This window comes from Canis aureus, chromosome 4 (assembly GCF_053574225.1).
Source record: "Canis aureus isolate CA01 chromosome 4, VMU_Caureus_v.1.0, whole genome shotgun sequence".
Classification (NCBI taxonomy): Eukaryota; Metazoa; Chordata; class Mammalia; order Carnivora; family Canidae; genus Canis; species Canis aureus.
In genome coordinates, this window is record NC_135614.1 from 3151200 (window position 1) to 3167844 (window position 16645).

At 36.6% G+C, this 16645-nt stretch overlaps 1 long non-coding RNA gene and 1 pseudogene across 21 annotated transcripts in view; one reads left to right on the forward strand and one right to left on the reverse strand.

The window, feature by feature from the left end:
• Positions 1-16645, reverse strand: part of LOC144312061 (uncharacterized) — a 123838-nt gene that overhangs the window by 64715 nt on the left and 42478 nt on the right. For 11 of the 21 annotated variants that reach the window (XR_013377489.1, XR_013377487.1, XR_013377486.1 and 8 more), the window contains one exon: positions 14704-14833. The exons of 7 other annotated variants lie outside the window; for them this stretch is intronic. This is a non-coding gene — a long non-coding RNA (uncharacterized LOC144312061). Of the gene's footprint in view, positions 1-10421; positions 10577-12551; positions 12663-14703; positions 14834-16645 lie in introns of those variants that run through there. 3 more of the 21 variants (XR_013377483.1, XR_013377481.1, XR_013377490.1) reach the window with 2 other exon arrangements.
• On the forward strand, positions 1748-2447 carry LOC144311763 (SIN3-HDAC complex-associated factor-like; annotated as a pseudogene).

Sequence of the window (16645 nt, forward strand, 5' to 3'; positions counted from 1 at the left end):
CCCTCTGCCTATGTCTCTGCCTCTCTTTCTGTGTCTCTTATGAGTAAACAAGATCTTTTTAAAAAAATAAATAAAAATAAAAATGCCATATGGGTCAAGTGTCTGCAGGCTACCTTGTCTTCAAAAAAAGAAAACTAAGTGGCAAAAGCATGAAGTGATGGACACCTTACTTCTATGCATCTTTTTCAAGGAAAATTGTCTGAAATTATTCTATTAAAGCACACAGCTGCTTTCTGTTTTAGTATGTAATAACGTGACCCATCTGCAAAAGCTGGCATTAGTCCCAATCTTTTTTGAGAACAGTAAAGTTTCTTGAAACTCAAAAATGCCAATTCTTCACCCAGGGTAATCAGCATGCTCACACCATTTTTACCCTGAAACCACACTAGTGAGATTCAGCAAAAGGTAGTCCTCACTTCATGTTTTTATAAACTGCCAAGTGTTTACTCATTGCCAAAACGTAACTGAGATCTGATGATGCAAAAAATAAACAAACAAAACCTTGTAAGCATCAGAAATAATTTTGTAAGATTTCATAAACTATCAGTTATTCACGTAGCTAATTCAGGGGTTACAGTTTCTTGTACCTGGAAGACCAGCCAGGGATTAGGCCAGTGGGGAACTAAGGACACACTTGCTAGAGGCAGTGTTGCTCATTTAGTGGCAAAGCAAGGCTTCTTGTCCACCCCGGTGCTTGTTGTGCAACACCCCCACTTCATTTCTTTGGAATCCAACAATGCATGTGAATGTCCCTCAATCTCTCTCTAAGCACTTAACCAACAGCCCAGGTTTGCTAAAGAATTAACTATACTTTGGTTTGGATCATAAGGAATATGTTTCTTGGCTGTGTTTGGACAAGGTTTATCGGATGTTGCAACAACTTGGGACTGTGTTTCCACTATGCACTCTTTTGGGTGAATAGTGAGAATAAAATAGTATGTCATGGATATTTTCTCTTTGTTTGCATGCTTATTTGTTTTTCAAATTGAATAATTTATGCAATGCTCAGAGCCTAGAAGAATATCTGGCACAGAGAGAACACTCAATACTTTTCCTCCTTCTCTTCTATCTTCTCCTCCCCTCTTCCTTTCTCTCTAGCTCCAGCTCTTTCTCCCTCTCCTCCTCTTCCTTTTTCTTCTTCTCCTCCTCCTTCTTCTAGCTATGCTGATCTTCTGAACCATTCTTACAATGATCGTGTCTAAGATTATTGATTACAAATTAGTTTTGATGACTTTTTCCTGGTCCAGCATTCCAACAGTCTACTGCCTACCTCTAAATCATCTACCCCCTTCCAATTTCATCTTCTCTAATCCTAACTAAATCTGCCCAATTCCTGGGGTAGAATGAAAGTTCACCCTGCTTGTAGCCATATGCCAGGCAATCACTTCTTATTAGACAATTTGGGATGAGTTAGCTCTGTAGCAGAACTGCAAACAGTAGATAGATGCAGAGGGTCTGGAGAGCCCAACAGAGGTTCTGGGAACCAGCTTCAGTCTGAGGAGGAAATGGAAACCAGAGGAAGAGTAGTCAGCTGGCAGGAGAATGGACGTTTAGTCATAAGGTAGCACCGCTGGGGCTTTGGGGGACTGTCTGAACATAGACAGCTTCCCACTTTCTGCATCTTATCCAGTGCAACATGGAATTAGCGAAATTAGCGACACTCACAATCACTTTAAATTTAAGAATGGATGTGAGGAGTCGCCGGAGTTGAGAAATCCACGTTGAAGACTATTGCCCAGAAGAAAAGATGTTTGGTTTTCACAAGCCAAAGATGTACCAAAGTATATAGGGCTGCTGTATTTGCAGAGCTAAGTCCTCCAATTCTCAATTCACTGACAGTAAACACAATGAAAAGGACTTCCAGAACTGTTTTTGGTTGCATGAGACTCATTCAGGAGACATCTGTAATGCCTGTGTCCTGCTTGTGGAAAGATGGAAGAAATTGACAGCAGGATTAAAAACAAAACAAAACAAAACAAACAAAAAAAAAACAAACCTGGAATCATGTGGTAGATGCAAGGGCAGGACCCAGTCTGAAGACTACTTTGAAACCAAAGAAAATGAAAACTCTATCTGGAAACAGGATAAAAAGCAACCAGGTCAGTAGTAAACTAGAGAAGGAATTTAAATGTCACAATTCTGACGCTTATACTACCACCACAAGTGCATCCCCAGCTCAATCTCCCTGTTATAGTAACCAGTCAGATGATGGCTCAGACACAGAGATGGCCTCTGGCTCTAACAGAACTCCAGTTTTTTCCTATTTAGATCTCACATACTGGAAGAGACCGAAAATATGTTGTGGGATTATCTATAAAGGCCGTTTTGGGGAAGTCCTCATTGACATACATCTATTCAAGCCTCGATGCAGCAATAAGAAAGCAGCTGCTGAGATGCCGGAGGAGCAGGGGCCAGAGCCTCGGCCCATCTCCACTCAGGAGTGGTAACTGAGGTTTAGGCAGAAGGGGAACAAAAATGATTTAAATTTTGGAAAGAAAATAAAGAAACAAAAACCCTCCTATTTTTAACTTGAATATCTGCTGCTATTCTGCCAAAAGACAATTTCTAGAATACTTTTGAATGGGTTATTTCTTCTCCAGTTCCACAAACTCTGAAGCCAGTGTCTAGCTTACTAAAAGAAAAAAAGAAGTGTACATAATATTTAAGATGCTGAGTATTTTATAAGAAAGCTGAATGCTGCTGTAAAGTGCTCTTTAAGTCTTTTTTTTTTTTTTTTTTTTGAATCCCCTTCTAATGAATGAAACTAGGGGAATTTCAGGGGACAGAGATGGGATTTGTTGTATGATAAATGTATGTAGTTTTAGTCTTTCTATATTGAGAAGCAGTGGTTGGGGCATTTTTTAAGACAGCTATCCTTGTTTTCCTTCATGGTAATAAATCTGTCATAGCTCAGGAGCATGGACTTGCCCTTAGAGGTAGTTGTTAATAATTCTGAAAAAAATAAGGTCTTGCCAAGGTTCTGATGATTCAAACCTGTACTACTGAATATGAAGCAGGATAGACTAAGCTCTGGCACAAATACTTTGAAGGAGTAATCTTTAAATATACAGAGAGGTAACCTGACTGTATATGTTATATCCTGTGTCACCTCCCTCCATGTTGATATTTGATAAAAGATTTTAATCTATATTGAAACTTCTAAAACAGAGTCAAAACTTCTCTGGGGAAATGTCAAGTTTTAGGATGAGCAGTCCTAAATGAATAGTACCAAAGCATTACCTCCTGGTAGAGATCACATTCTGTTAAAAGGGTTAAATTATCTAACAAATGTGCAAGTCTTCAGGTTGGCACACACAGAAAAACATAGGTTAATGCTTCTTGGGGCACATTTCTTAGAGGGCTTGCCTACTGTGTAAATAATTGACTTTTGTTTGTGTTACATGACTGGTTACTTCATCAAAAATCTGCACAATTCAGTTTTAGCTCTGGATTACTTCACTTGACCTCTGTGAAGGTTTTATCTGTGTAGAGTGGTTGTTTGACTTATTTTAAACTGTTAGGGTTTATTGTTTTTTTTTTTTTTCACTCTGTATTAAAGTAAAATTCTACTAAAAGAAAAAAAATTAAGATTGGTAGCCATTGTAATAGTACTTTTTGCTTAATATTTTTAAAGTATTTGTTAAAAATACTTTAAAATATTTGTTAAAGCATTTGTTAAAAACCACATATTTAGGCAATACTTCATTGCTTGGGTCTTAAAAATATTATCAAAGTTTAAAATTATCTAAATTTTAAAAAGAATTCATCAAAATTGGGACATATATATATAATATAAAGCATGGATTAGAAAAAGATTTCCATAAAATAGGGAGTTAAATTTATCCTCGAATTAACTTCTATTCTACTGGTCTCCATTAGACAAGACAATCTTCCATTTTGGACAACAACATTATTTAGTCTAGATAAAGGAAAAATAAAGGAGTGACAAAATATTTAATTTGTCTAATTACCAACTTTCAATCTTTCTTTCCTTTTTCTTTTGAAGTAGACTCCAAGCCCAACATGACATGAGGTTCAAACTCATGACCCTGAGATCAAAAGTCTCATGCTCTACTGACTGAACAGCCAGGTGCCCCTTTACTGACTTAAAATTTCAAATAACCCGCATTCATTTATATGACCACTTCTATTTTAGTTACATAAAATTTCCTATTTACTACAAAAAAAAACCAAACAACATGAATTATATAGAATATCCTGCTTTTATCAGGACAAATAAATATAAAGGAAAAATAAATTAATATTTCTGTTCTTTTCAGAGTTTACTCCTGTGACAGTCTTTGTCCAGGTCCTTGCTCAAAGCCTAAGTAAAGCTTCTCAAACTCGGGAACTCCTGATGAGATAGGGACGCCATAGTGACTCCATTCTGGAATGGCTCCATTTTGGCTGTTTTCCTGCTAGGCCTTATTTATTCATGTTCCATATTACACCTTGTGTCTGAGTAAAAACTATAGAAGCTCTATTCTGACCCCAAAGGGGAAAGTAAGAAAGTTAATCATTCTCTGAGTTTCTCCAAGGCCTCCAAACACCAGATAGTATCAGGGAGAGCCGGATCCCAAACATGCTCTAGGACATTAGCTTCTAGCAAACCTTGGCTGATGCTGGCATCAACACCCCCTACCTTCAATGATTCATAAAATAATACATATTATTCTGTCATCTGTCACCTGTCTTTGATCAGAACTTACCCTGGATTTCCAAAGGAACACATACCCTGGACCCCTATCCAGTATAAACCCCTAACTCCAAGGGACAATAAGACTCACTCTCTTTTTCTTTTGAGTTTCCTAGACACTCCATCTACTATACTCTGTCATTCACACTATTTGATAAACTCACCTTTTTCCTGCTCACCTTTGATTTCTTTCTTAAGATTTTATTTATTTATTCATGAGAGATACAGAGAGAGGCAGAGACATAGGCAGAGTTGGAGAAGCAGGCTCCCTATAGGGAGCCTGACACAGGACTCAGTCCTAGGACTCCAGGATCACAACCTGAGCCAAAGGTAGACGCTCAACCTCTGAGCCACCCAGGTGTCCCCTCATGTTTGATTTCTAATCTGCATGAAGCCAAGGACCCTCTTGGCTGCTCTGACAGGACCCTTCTCTAGGTCCTCAGACTCAGCCTGCCTGCATCATCAATTCCCAGTAGTACCTGAAAGTAATATAATAAGATTGATTATATAAAATCATTCCCTAATTAATTTTTTTTGTGTTATTTCAGGCTGGCTTGATTTAATTTTGCTCAAGAGAGCCACAAAAATTAGTACATCACTATTGTAATTACACATTTACCTCATAATAAAGGCATAAAATATAAAAGAAAAATTTTAAATAGCACTATGTTGCTTACATGTTTTGAATGTGAAATGAATTAGTTATTGAACTACTAGAATGCAAGATAGTTTTTTTTCAATAAGTAGTTCTCACTCGGTTTTTATCTTAATTTGAATTTAGAATAGGTCCATTTAGAGAATATAATTACTATTATTTCCATAAAAACTTGCTATTATCAGCTAATTGAAAAATTTAAATAAATTGGATCAGTCTCTAGGAGCTATTGTCACAAAAACAGATGCACACATACAAACAATTAATATGCATGAAATAATAAATTTTCAGAAAGAGTAATGTGATAGATATTGTGACTTTTAATAAGAGATATATATTCAGTCTTCATTCCCTTCTGGCAGAGCTCTAAAAACCCTCGGAATTTCCTAGGCAATAAGAGCCATAAAAGTCTTTTGTTATTCATAATAAACCCCTTTCAACTACATTGCATTTGTGTTAATGAGGTGACTTTGGAAAGCCCTGAAGGATGGGGCTGGATGCCTGGGCAACCATTGGATTAGGGGTTGGAACTTTCAGTCCCAGTCCAGACCCCTAGGGAGGAAAGAAGGGATGAAAGTTTAATCAGTCACTAAAGGCCAGTGCTTGATCAGTGATGCCTACATAATAAACCTCCATAAAAACACACAAAGATGGGGTTCACAGAACATCCAGGTTGGTCAACGTGTGTGTGGGTACTGGTAAAGGAGGGTACCCAGAAAGAGTATGAAAGCTCCACACTCCTTCCCCCGTGCACTGCCCTATGCATCTCTTCAATAGGCAGTTCTGTGAGCGGCTTTGGCAAAGGATTGGCCGCAGGAGGGAGTCATAGGAACTTCCAAATTATAGTCAGTTGGTCAGAAGCACGGTGACAATCTGGACTTCCGGACTGGGACCCAAGATGGGAGACTGTGACAGTCTACGGGACAAATCTCTCCCTATGACGTTATTTCCAGGTAGAGTGTGTCACACCTGAATTGCATTGTTGGACACCCACCTGGTGTGGGATTTCTTGGTGTAGGAAGAAACTACCAGATTTGGTGATCAAAAGTGAATAAAGTAGTGAGAGGAGAGGAAACCTAAAAGAATTTTTCCTTTGCAGATGTTAGAAGATAGACTGAGGCACATTACATTTTTGAAGAGTTTGTTTGAACAAATGTCAATTTGATTGAGACAAACCTATCCAAAAGTGCTTAGGTGTACTCCACCCCCAGGAGCTCAGTGAACAGCTTTTATAAAGCAGACATGAAAGTAAAGCAAGGAAATTATGTGATTGGCTCTAGCATAGGCAGCTGTCTTATCTGGGAAAGTCAGTTGGCTGTTTATGATTGTTCTTCTGAAGTTTTCATTTCTTAACCTTGAAGCATTTATAGAAATTGACTCTGGCTTATGTTTTGATTAGCTTAAGTAGGCTGCCAAGATACTAGAGCTATACCAGTCTCATGGACTCCTTGATTGATTACTTCAATACAGATAAATAGGGCAGCCTGGGTGGCTCAGCAGTTTAGTGCCACCTTCAGCCCAGGGCATGATCCTGGAGACCCAGAATCGAGTCCCGAGTCAGGCTGCCTGCATGAAGTCTGCTTCTCCCTCTGCCTATGTCTCTGCCTCTCTCTCTCTGTGCCTTTCATGAATAAATAAATAAAATCTCCAAAAAAAATACAGATAAATAAATGTATATAACATTGCTGAAAATTTACCCATGTTCCAGAAATATGTAAAACCCAATATCTTTTTTCAACATCATATACCATTATGAAGAAGATAGAGAAAGGTACACATATAGAGATACATGGATTTATGCTATGATTTGTGTACTACTGTTTAATAACCTGTTTTTTGAAATTACAAAAAATTGAAATTGAAATTACAAAAAAATTGCCTTTGGCACTCTTTTCTTCTGGAACCTGACCAATTTTTGTACTTTTTTGGAACATATGCAAATATAAATACATAAACAATATGTTTGGACATTAGGAAAGAACTTTCATACAGTTAAATATAGTGGCATTTGTCAGAGACAAATTACATGGGCCATTTGGGTGATTTTCCCCAAGCAATAGGTATTAGGTGATTTAATTTAAAAATCATATTGTCTGCTCTGGTTGGCACACTAGAGATGATTTCTTGTTGGGAAGGTGCTCAATTATGCTACAGCAGAATTATCTCAAGCTCTGTTTCTGAGCGTACTTTCCAGGTTGGCATCAGGTATTCAAAAGCCTCTGTTTGCTGATGCTAAAGAGGGCATCCATGAAGGTCCCTTACACCTATGTACTTTCCCAGAACATGGACATGGATAGTGTATAGGAAGATGTGCCTGAGTTACTGACAAATAAGACTTTATCCACATTTGATCTGATCTGAGCACTGGTGGGTGGGAGATCTTACATTGTCCTGACCTATAAATCTGAATTGGAATAAGGGATCAGTGTTGGGTTTACCTCACTGCTTACTGCACAGGCAAGCTGTACACACACACACACAGATAAAAAGTACAATTTTTCCAACCATGATTGTTCTTTCGTTCTCATGGAAGTTTTTAAAATTGCTTTTCAGAAACAAGGATTCAGTTTAGATTCTTAGCAGGAAATCCAGTGCCAAAGACGGCTTAAATACAATCTCTGATTTATGAATCTGCAGCTCCATGATCCCACTCAGGCCCCATGGAAAGAAGTTCTGATGCAAAGGTGGTAGATAATCAGTTTATCCCTGTACCTGAAGGAGTGGGCATTTGTCAGCCAAATCAAGAAACTGTTCAGCTACTTCTACACAAATCAATGTGTGCTGTGAAGCTGGGCTAGTGCTTCCATCCTCTACTTTGCTTAATTATGGTTCCCATAATTTATAAATTCTCCTGTATACTGTTTCTGCATCTAGCTGGAAAAGCTTCCCTTGCTGAGCAAAACTGGGCCAGGGAGAGGGGAAGAGATGGAAGGAGAGAATGGATCTCTTCCTAGTCCAATCACTTGACTCCCTAAAGAGATGAGCACATGTTGTTCTACATTACAGAGTACATTTATCTCACTCACCAAGAGAATATTTAACAAAATTTAAAATTCTATACTGTAATGAGCAAACCATGCAATTTTCTGTCTCTTTAGAGGATTCTCTGTTGAAATAAAATAAAACTATCCCTTCATTTCAGCCATCTTCATGACTCACATCCTACTAATCATCAAATTCTGTTATCCTGCCTTTTAAATATTTATGACCCAATATCCTACCCACCATCTCCATTGCTTCTGCCTTAGTTCAAGGCAGTCATTTCTAATCTGGATTGCTACAGTGTTCCAGGCATTGTACAAAGCCCTGGAGATTAAAAAAAAAAACAAAAAAAGTTCAAGTATTGTTCTTGGCCTAAATCCCTTTTCTTTTAAAACTAATCCTTTGTGACAAAAGTGATGAGTGTATAGTCTGTTTGTACTTCATATAACCTTGCTATTCTGGCAAGGAGGAAGGGCTCAGAGCTGGATTCCTAACCTCACCTGGAAGCAAATCCTCAATCTCAGGAATTTGGATTCAGGACAGTGATTTTATTTGATGCCTGCTGGAATATGAACCAAGGCAACTATTTTCTACTGTGTAGAAAATACCACTACATTTTGTAGTGGTAAAACACAAAAGAAGCAAGCCTGTGTACCCAGAGGTGGAGCTGTCTTGGTTTACTGAGTTCCAGGCCTAGTCCCAGGGCCTCAAAAAACCCAGAGATACTTTTAGCTTTTATTTTCCATTTTGAAAAACAAGTCATTCTAGGAAATTTTCCCTTTACTTACATGAGTTTGAAAGTGTTTTTCTTTGCTTTTCTTTTTTCTTTTTTTTTACTTAGAACTTACAGGACCTGAACCAAGGAAGTAACCATCTTTTGCAGAAGAAAAGATCAAAGTTGAAGGGAAGACAAATATATAAACTAATAAGTGGTTGTTGATATGGAAACTGCCATAATAGAAATATAAATAAGGTGTGAACAAGATTACCTTACACAAAAGAGTAAGATATAGTAGATATATGGAAGCATAATTCCCAAGCAAGTAATAACATTACTCCAGCTAGCAAATCAACAATATTGTAAGTTTAAGAGTCTTAACCGAAGGGACCATTTCACTTGGATGCAGTTGATCGTGGGGCCCTAGAAATCTTAGTGAAAGGGGTTATTCTTGTAGGTAAGACCTCACACATATAAGTTAATGTTTTGTGGTTGAATTGGCCAAATGGATTCTTACAGTGTGAACCGAGTTTCTAAGCCTAGTGGAACTGTAGAAAAGGTGGACTTACCTATGAATCTGGCACATGGTTTACAAATATTTTCTTCCTTCCTTTTATCTTTTGACCAGTTGTGGTTAAAAGCTCTCTCTTCTCTTGACATCCCATGGAAGCATATATCCTATGCTCCTCTTTATCTATTATGTCACTTTTCCTCTGTATTTCATACCAAACTATAATCAATTTAAAGCTTGGAATATTTCACATATTTTCATCTGTCTATTTTGGAATTTATAGATGCTCATTAGATATTTGTTGAATGACTGACTGCATGCAAAATTGAGTAAATACCCTGTGTCACGGGTCAGCAAAACATAGCTCACTGGTCTGATTCAGCTCACTGTCTGTGTGGATAAAGTTTTATTGTTACACAGTCATAGTCATTGATTTGTGAATTGCCTGTGGGGCTTTAATGCTATAGCAGCAGGGCTGAAGCTGAGCAATTATGACAGAGACTATGGAGCCTGTGAAGCCTGAAATATTTACTATCAGGCCTTTTCCAGAAAAAGTGCACAGACCTCTACGCTAAGTTATTGTCTTTGTATCAACATTCCAATTATGTTTTGTAGCTGAATAGTTTTCTAGGTTCATATGCAGTCTGTAAGTTAAGATGATAGCCTTGTCACATTCATTGGGTATTGTTAACTGAAATTCCTTTTTTTTTTTTTTTAACTGAAATTCTTTTGTAGTGAAAGGGAACATTAGTAAGTTGCAAGAGCAGATATAGTAAAAGTAATTTTAAAAGGCAATTGTAATATTTCTCTTCTTTAATGGCTATATACTTTATATAATATTTAAAGTTTATAATAATAACATATTTACAATGCTGGCAGATATAGTATCTTTTCAAATACATTTTGCCTAAAAAATATTTAACTTTTTCTGAAACAATTTATTGGTGTTTTGACGAATGCCAATTTTCAGCTTCTTGAGAAGCAAAAATTCTTGTCTCTCAAAGGTCTTTCTAGCTGGAATAAAAATTAAATTGACATGAGACAGATTAATAAGAGAAAATCAAATTTTATAGGTGTATGTACAGAGAGTCCACATAGACATGGAAATTCCCGGACGGTCAGGCAAATATATGGCATTGTTTTCCAAGGAGAAGGAGTTAGGGGCCTGGGATTTCAGAGGAAAGGAATGCACTTCAAAGGGGGATAAGAAAAGCAAATATTTGGTAATTAGATGTTTGCCCTACCATACAGATGGGTCACGCAGATAAAATTTATCTCTGTGAATAACCCTTATTCTGGGAAGACCTCCAATTTAGATTCTCTTGTGTGTTTAATGGAGGGGCAAAAGTTTCTTTTGAGTACACAGAATCTCAGCTTCCCCAACTCAAAATAAACCAGATGGCCAGAGTGACACACTTTGGGAGGAGCTTCTGTCCTGAACCCCTTCACTCTTCAAAGATAGTATTCAAATTTCAAACTCATGACTTTAAGATATCAACTTAGTTTAGTGTAAATGAATATCCTTTATCTCTAGATCTTTACTAGTCTTTATCAGGAACACTAAATGCCTAGGAAACTTCTTCCCATTTTTGGCTACTCAAAAAATATTCATACTTTATGGTAAGAATACAAGACTACTATTTTTAGCTAGCACTCAATATGTTACCAGTTCTGTCTCTTGGGGACTTGTTAGTAAAGATAAGAACACCTATAAAAAAATTCAAAAGAGAAAGAAGAAAAAAAAAATAAACACTCATTCTCTATGAAAGTCTGGACTTGGGCATCCCTGGGTGGCTCAGTGGTTTAGCGCCTGCCTTTGGCCTACCGCATGATCCTGGAGTCCCGGGATTGAATCCCACATTGGCCTCCTGCATGGAGACTGCTTCTCCCTCTGTCTGTGTCTCTGCCTCTTTCTCTCTCTCTCTCTGTGTCTCTCATGAATAAATAAATAAAATATTTTTTAAAAAAGTTTAAGAAAAAAAAGTCTGGACTTCACAAAAAATAAAGACAAAACAAATGCAAAGTGTTATTGCAATATTCAGAAGAAGAATTCTGGAAAGAAAATACGTCTGGTTTATTTTTTAATGTTTGTGTATTTAAGCCAATATATCATCACTGTAATCTTGGAAGGTATAAGGGAAACGATGTCAAACTGCCCTCTGGAGCCTAGGGATTACTGAGAAGAGATTCGGGGTGTGATGCCTGGTACAAATGAGAAGACCTCCTGCCAGAATTCCCCACCTCTTTCTTTGGTCTCAATCCTAGTGTTCTGCATTTGCATCTAGATGTTGAGACTCTATATGAGATTTTCTTTGTAAAAACGGTTTTATGTTAAAAAATATTGTAATTTAATGTTATGGGATTTGTTACCCATTTATTCCCTCAGGGCTGTGCAAGATTTATGCTTATGATAAGTCAGTTAGCCAGACAGCTACAAACTCAGGCAAATGTCAACCTGATCCTCTTTACAGTCACATATATAAAGGTATTCTTGATATAACAGGTTTAAATTGTTGTCTCTGTGTGAATATGTAAATAATGTCTTTTTTTTTAATTGAAAGTAGATTTTCCATGTTTACCTACAGTCTGTAAACTAAGTTGATAGACTAAGTTTATGTTATTGGCTCCTATTACAACCCAATATAATAATAAACTACACACACACATACACACACACACACACACACACACACACACACTCCAAGCTGTAAAATAAAAAGAGAAGAATCAGGAACCAGAAATTTTAAGGTATACTTGGAAAATTGAGATCAGAAGAAATTAACTGAAGGAATGGAACCCGAAACTATTTCCCATAAGAAAGTACTGGTGGAAAACATGGAATGGCAGCACAAGTGCTTTCATATGTATTTACCCAGAAGTGAAAGACCAGCAAGGAGAGGCAGGATGGTGACTTGAAGCCAAGACTAGATGATTAGCCAAGGTGCAATAAAAAAAGCAAATAAGTGGTCACACTATCTATGTAGCTTACACTCTATGCTTGGTGTCAGTTTGCATTGGTAGGACATCCTCTCTGCAGTCAGATACAAGAGCCATGAGTGCATGAGCTTGAGTCAGAAAGATGGGGCAGTTGTCCTTACACCTGGAAAAGAATTTGGAGGTCTAGCAATCAAGGTACCCAGTCAGCTGTTAGCATAGTCAGGTACTATTTGTTCCTCCTCCTTTAAACAGAATGGAATATAAGCATCAGAGATGTATATGGTGTCTTCCTTAAATGAATGCATAATTTCCCAAATTACTTTCTAAGAAGAATAATCACAAAATCAATAAACAAGTATATGATCCCACATCCAAGGAAACAAGATGAGTAGGATGAGACTTTAGAATAAGTTTTAGATTCATGAGAAATAATCACTAAGATTTCATAAAAATTAAAACTATAATCAGTGGACTGATATGCCAAAGAGACAAAATGAAATACAAATTTGCTAGGAAGACTGCATGGAGAATGTTAGCTCTATGAAAAACAATGAAATATAAATATGAATAGCAACAAAAAGTAAAATATGGAGGTTAGAATCCAAAACTGAAACAGATTTCCATTAGGTATTCTAGAAGAAATGAGTGAATAGAGGAGAGACACATTCAAGAAAACCCAATAAATTCATAAATTCTTTGATTAATTATCAAGCATTTAGCAAGATTTGTTTAAATAAAAAAGATCTCTAGATGCATTGTAATGAATTTAAGGACATTAAGGATAAAGAGGTATTTCTAAGAGCTTCTAGGAACAAAAGGACAGATTCAAGAAAACAATGGGAAAATATCTTAAAATTAACTGATGGCAAATACATATGGTTAGCATTATATACTTAGTAAAATTTTCATAACAAGCATGAATATTGGGACACCCAGGTGGCTCAGCGTTGAGCATCTGCCTTCAGCTATGGTTGTGATCCCACGGTCCCGAGATCGAGTCCTTCATCAGGCTTCTCGCATGGAGCCTGCTTCTCCCTCTGCCTATGTCTCTGCCTCTCTCTATCTCTCATGAATAAATAAATAAAATCTTTTTAAAAAACCAAACATGAATATTTGACTATTAGAGGCATTTAACCTATAATATAAAAAGTTGATAAATAGCTCCTCATCAAAATTCAGTTATTTTGCTCTGTGATAGTCCATGCGAAAGGATTAAAAATAATCTCTTAACTGGGAGGAATATTTGTAGAGCACATATCTGACAAAGGACTTGCATCTAGAATATTTTTTTAAAACTCTCAAAACTCAACATAAAAACATACCAAATAGAAAATTAGCAAAAAACCATGAATGACATTTCTCCAAAGAGGATATCCAGATGGCAAATAAGTACATGAAAATATTGTTTCCCATTATTAGTCATTGAGAAAATAAAAATTTAAAAACTCAATGATACCATTGAGTGATACCACCTACCAAAAAAGCTAAAATACAAAACAGTCATAACACTAACTTCTGATGAGGATGTAGAAAGCTGCATCCCACATTGTTTGTTGGTGGGAATGTAAAATGGTGCAGCCACTCTGGGGCCCTATTTGACAGTTTCTTTTTTTTAAATATTTTTTTATTTATTCATGAGAGACACAGAGAAAGAGGCAGAGACACAGGCAGAGGGAGAAGCAGACTCCATGCAGGACTCAATCCCAGGACTGCAGGATCACGCCCCGAGCAAAAGGCAGACATCCAACCACTGAGCCACCTGGGCATTCCTGGCAGCCTCTTATAAAGCAAAACATGTAGCTACCATATAACCTAGGAATCACACTCATAAGTGTCTATCCCAGATCAATGAAAACTATGTCCACATGAAAACCTGTATACAAATCTTCACAGAGGCATTTTGCTCCTTGAGCCTTGTCTTGTTGACAAAGATACTCATATCTTCAGTAGAATTGAACACCAAAATATAGACACCGATTAGATAAAGTGGCTAAGAGAAACACATTTGCAAACTACAATAAAAAAAATCTGATAAATGCCTGCAATATAGACAGCAAGTCAGTAATAACTATAGAAATTGATTCCAAATGGAGAGACTCATTGTATTCAAACAGAGAAAAATGAGAGTCTGGCAAAAGATTGGAATTTGTGGGTGACTGTATGAATTGGTAAAATATTTTAGAAGTCAATTTACAATTACTTACCAGAATAAAGAAACCAGTATGTCTTTGGATATGGTAATTCTGTATGTAGGAAACCACCCTCCATAAACGTTAATTTGTGCACAAAGAGGTTTGTATAAGGACGCTTACTGCATCATAGTTGGTAAGAGACCTTCCAAACAAAAATAGAAAAAAAGTCCATAAGCAAGTGAATGATTGAATACATTATAGAAAATCTATACCATGCAACAGACACATGAAAAGATGCTCAACATTGCTGATCTTCAGGGAAATACAAAACAAAACTACAAGAAGATACCAACTCATACATGTCGAAATGGCTAAAATCAATAACACAAGAAACAACAGGTGTTGGCAAGAATGTGGAGAAAAAGGAATCCACTTGGAAGGAATGCAAACTTGGTGTAGCCACTCTGGAAAACAGTATGGAGGTTTCTCAAAAATAATTTTTTTTAAGTTAAGAATAGAACTACTCTACCATTCAGCAATTGCACTATTAGGTATTTACCCAAAGAATGCAAAACTACTAATTCAAAGGGTTACATGCACCCTGATGTTTATAGTGGCATTATCTATAATAGGCAACTTATGTAAACAGCCTAAGTGTCCATTGATTGATGAGTTGATAAAGATATGGTATATATATCTGTATATCTATATATATAATGGAATATTACTCAGCTGTAAAAAAGAATGAAATCTTCCATTTGCCACGATGTGGGTGGAGCTAGAGTATAATGTGAAGCAAAATAAATCAATCAGAGAAAGACAAATACCATTTAATTTTACTCATATGTGGACTGTAAGAAACAGACAAAAAACAAGCAAAGGAGAAAAACAGAGAGAGAGGCAAACCAAGAAACAGACTCTTAACTGTAGGAAACAAACTGATGGTTATCAGAGGGGAGATGGGTAGGGACGGGTGAAATAGGTGCTGGGGATTAAGGATTGCACATGCTTTGAGGAGCATGTGGTGATGTAGGGAAGTGCTGAATCACTATATTATACAGCTGTATCTAATATTATGCTGTATGTGAAGTAACCGGAATTCAAATAAAAGCTTAAAGAAAATCTATACTCTGAAAAACCATGCAGCTGCTCAGGAAAATGCAAAAAAATCTATACATTTTAAAATTGAAGTCTTTTCAAGATATATTTTCAAATGATAGAAGCATATTGCATAGCAACATATATCACACATCCACACTGAAAGACATACATATATGTGTATATATATATAGACATACATATTATAAGTAAAAAAAAACTACATAAGATAAATACAAACTTTCTCCCCATAGTTTTCTATGTGCAATTAGCAATTTTGCTACATTAGTCAGAATCTTTTCTTTTTAACATTTCTTTTTTATGTTACTGCAGTAAAATTCTTGTTATAAATGTAGAGACAAGGAGCACCTAGGTAGCTCAATGGTTGAGTGTCTGCCTTTGGCTCAGGTCACGATCCTGGGGTCCTGGGATTGAGTCCGGCATCAGGCTCCTCACAGGCACCTGGTTCTCCCTCTGCCTGTGTCTCTGCCTCTCTCTGTCTATCATGAATAAATTTTTTAAAATCTTTAAAAATAATAAATGTAGAGACAATTTATCCATACAATGAGATGGAACCCCAAAGCAGATACATGCAAATATGGAGAGCTGATTGCCAGAGCAAATATTAAGTATCATCAGTAGGACAACAAGGGTCTATTTGTTTGCCTGAGATATCTGAATATTCATATGGAAAGAAACCAAATTGAATTCCTACTTCTTACGACACACACAAGTCTATTCCATGTTGCATTAAGTCTTAAATGTAAAAAGCATGACCATAAAATTATAAAAGATAAAGTAAAAAATCTGAAATGAAGATTGGTAGATTTCTTTGCATTCAGTTTAAGAATTTCTACTCATCAAAAGGACAGTGGAAACATGATGAAACAAAATTCTAAGATATTTGCATCTTATG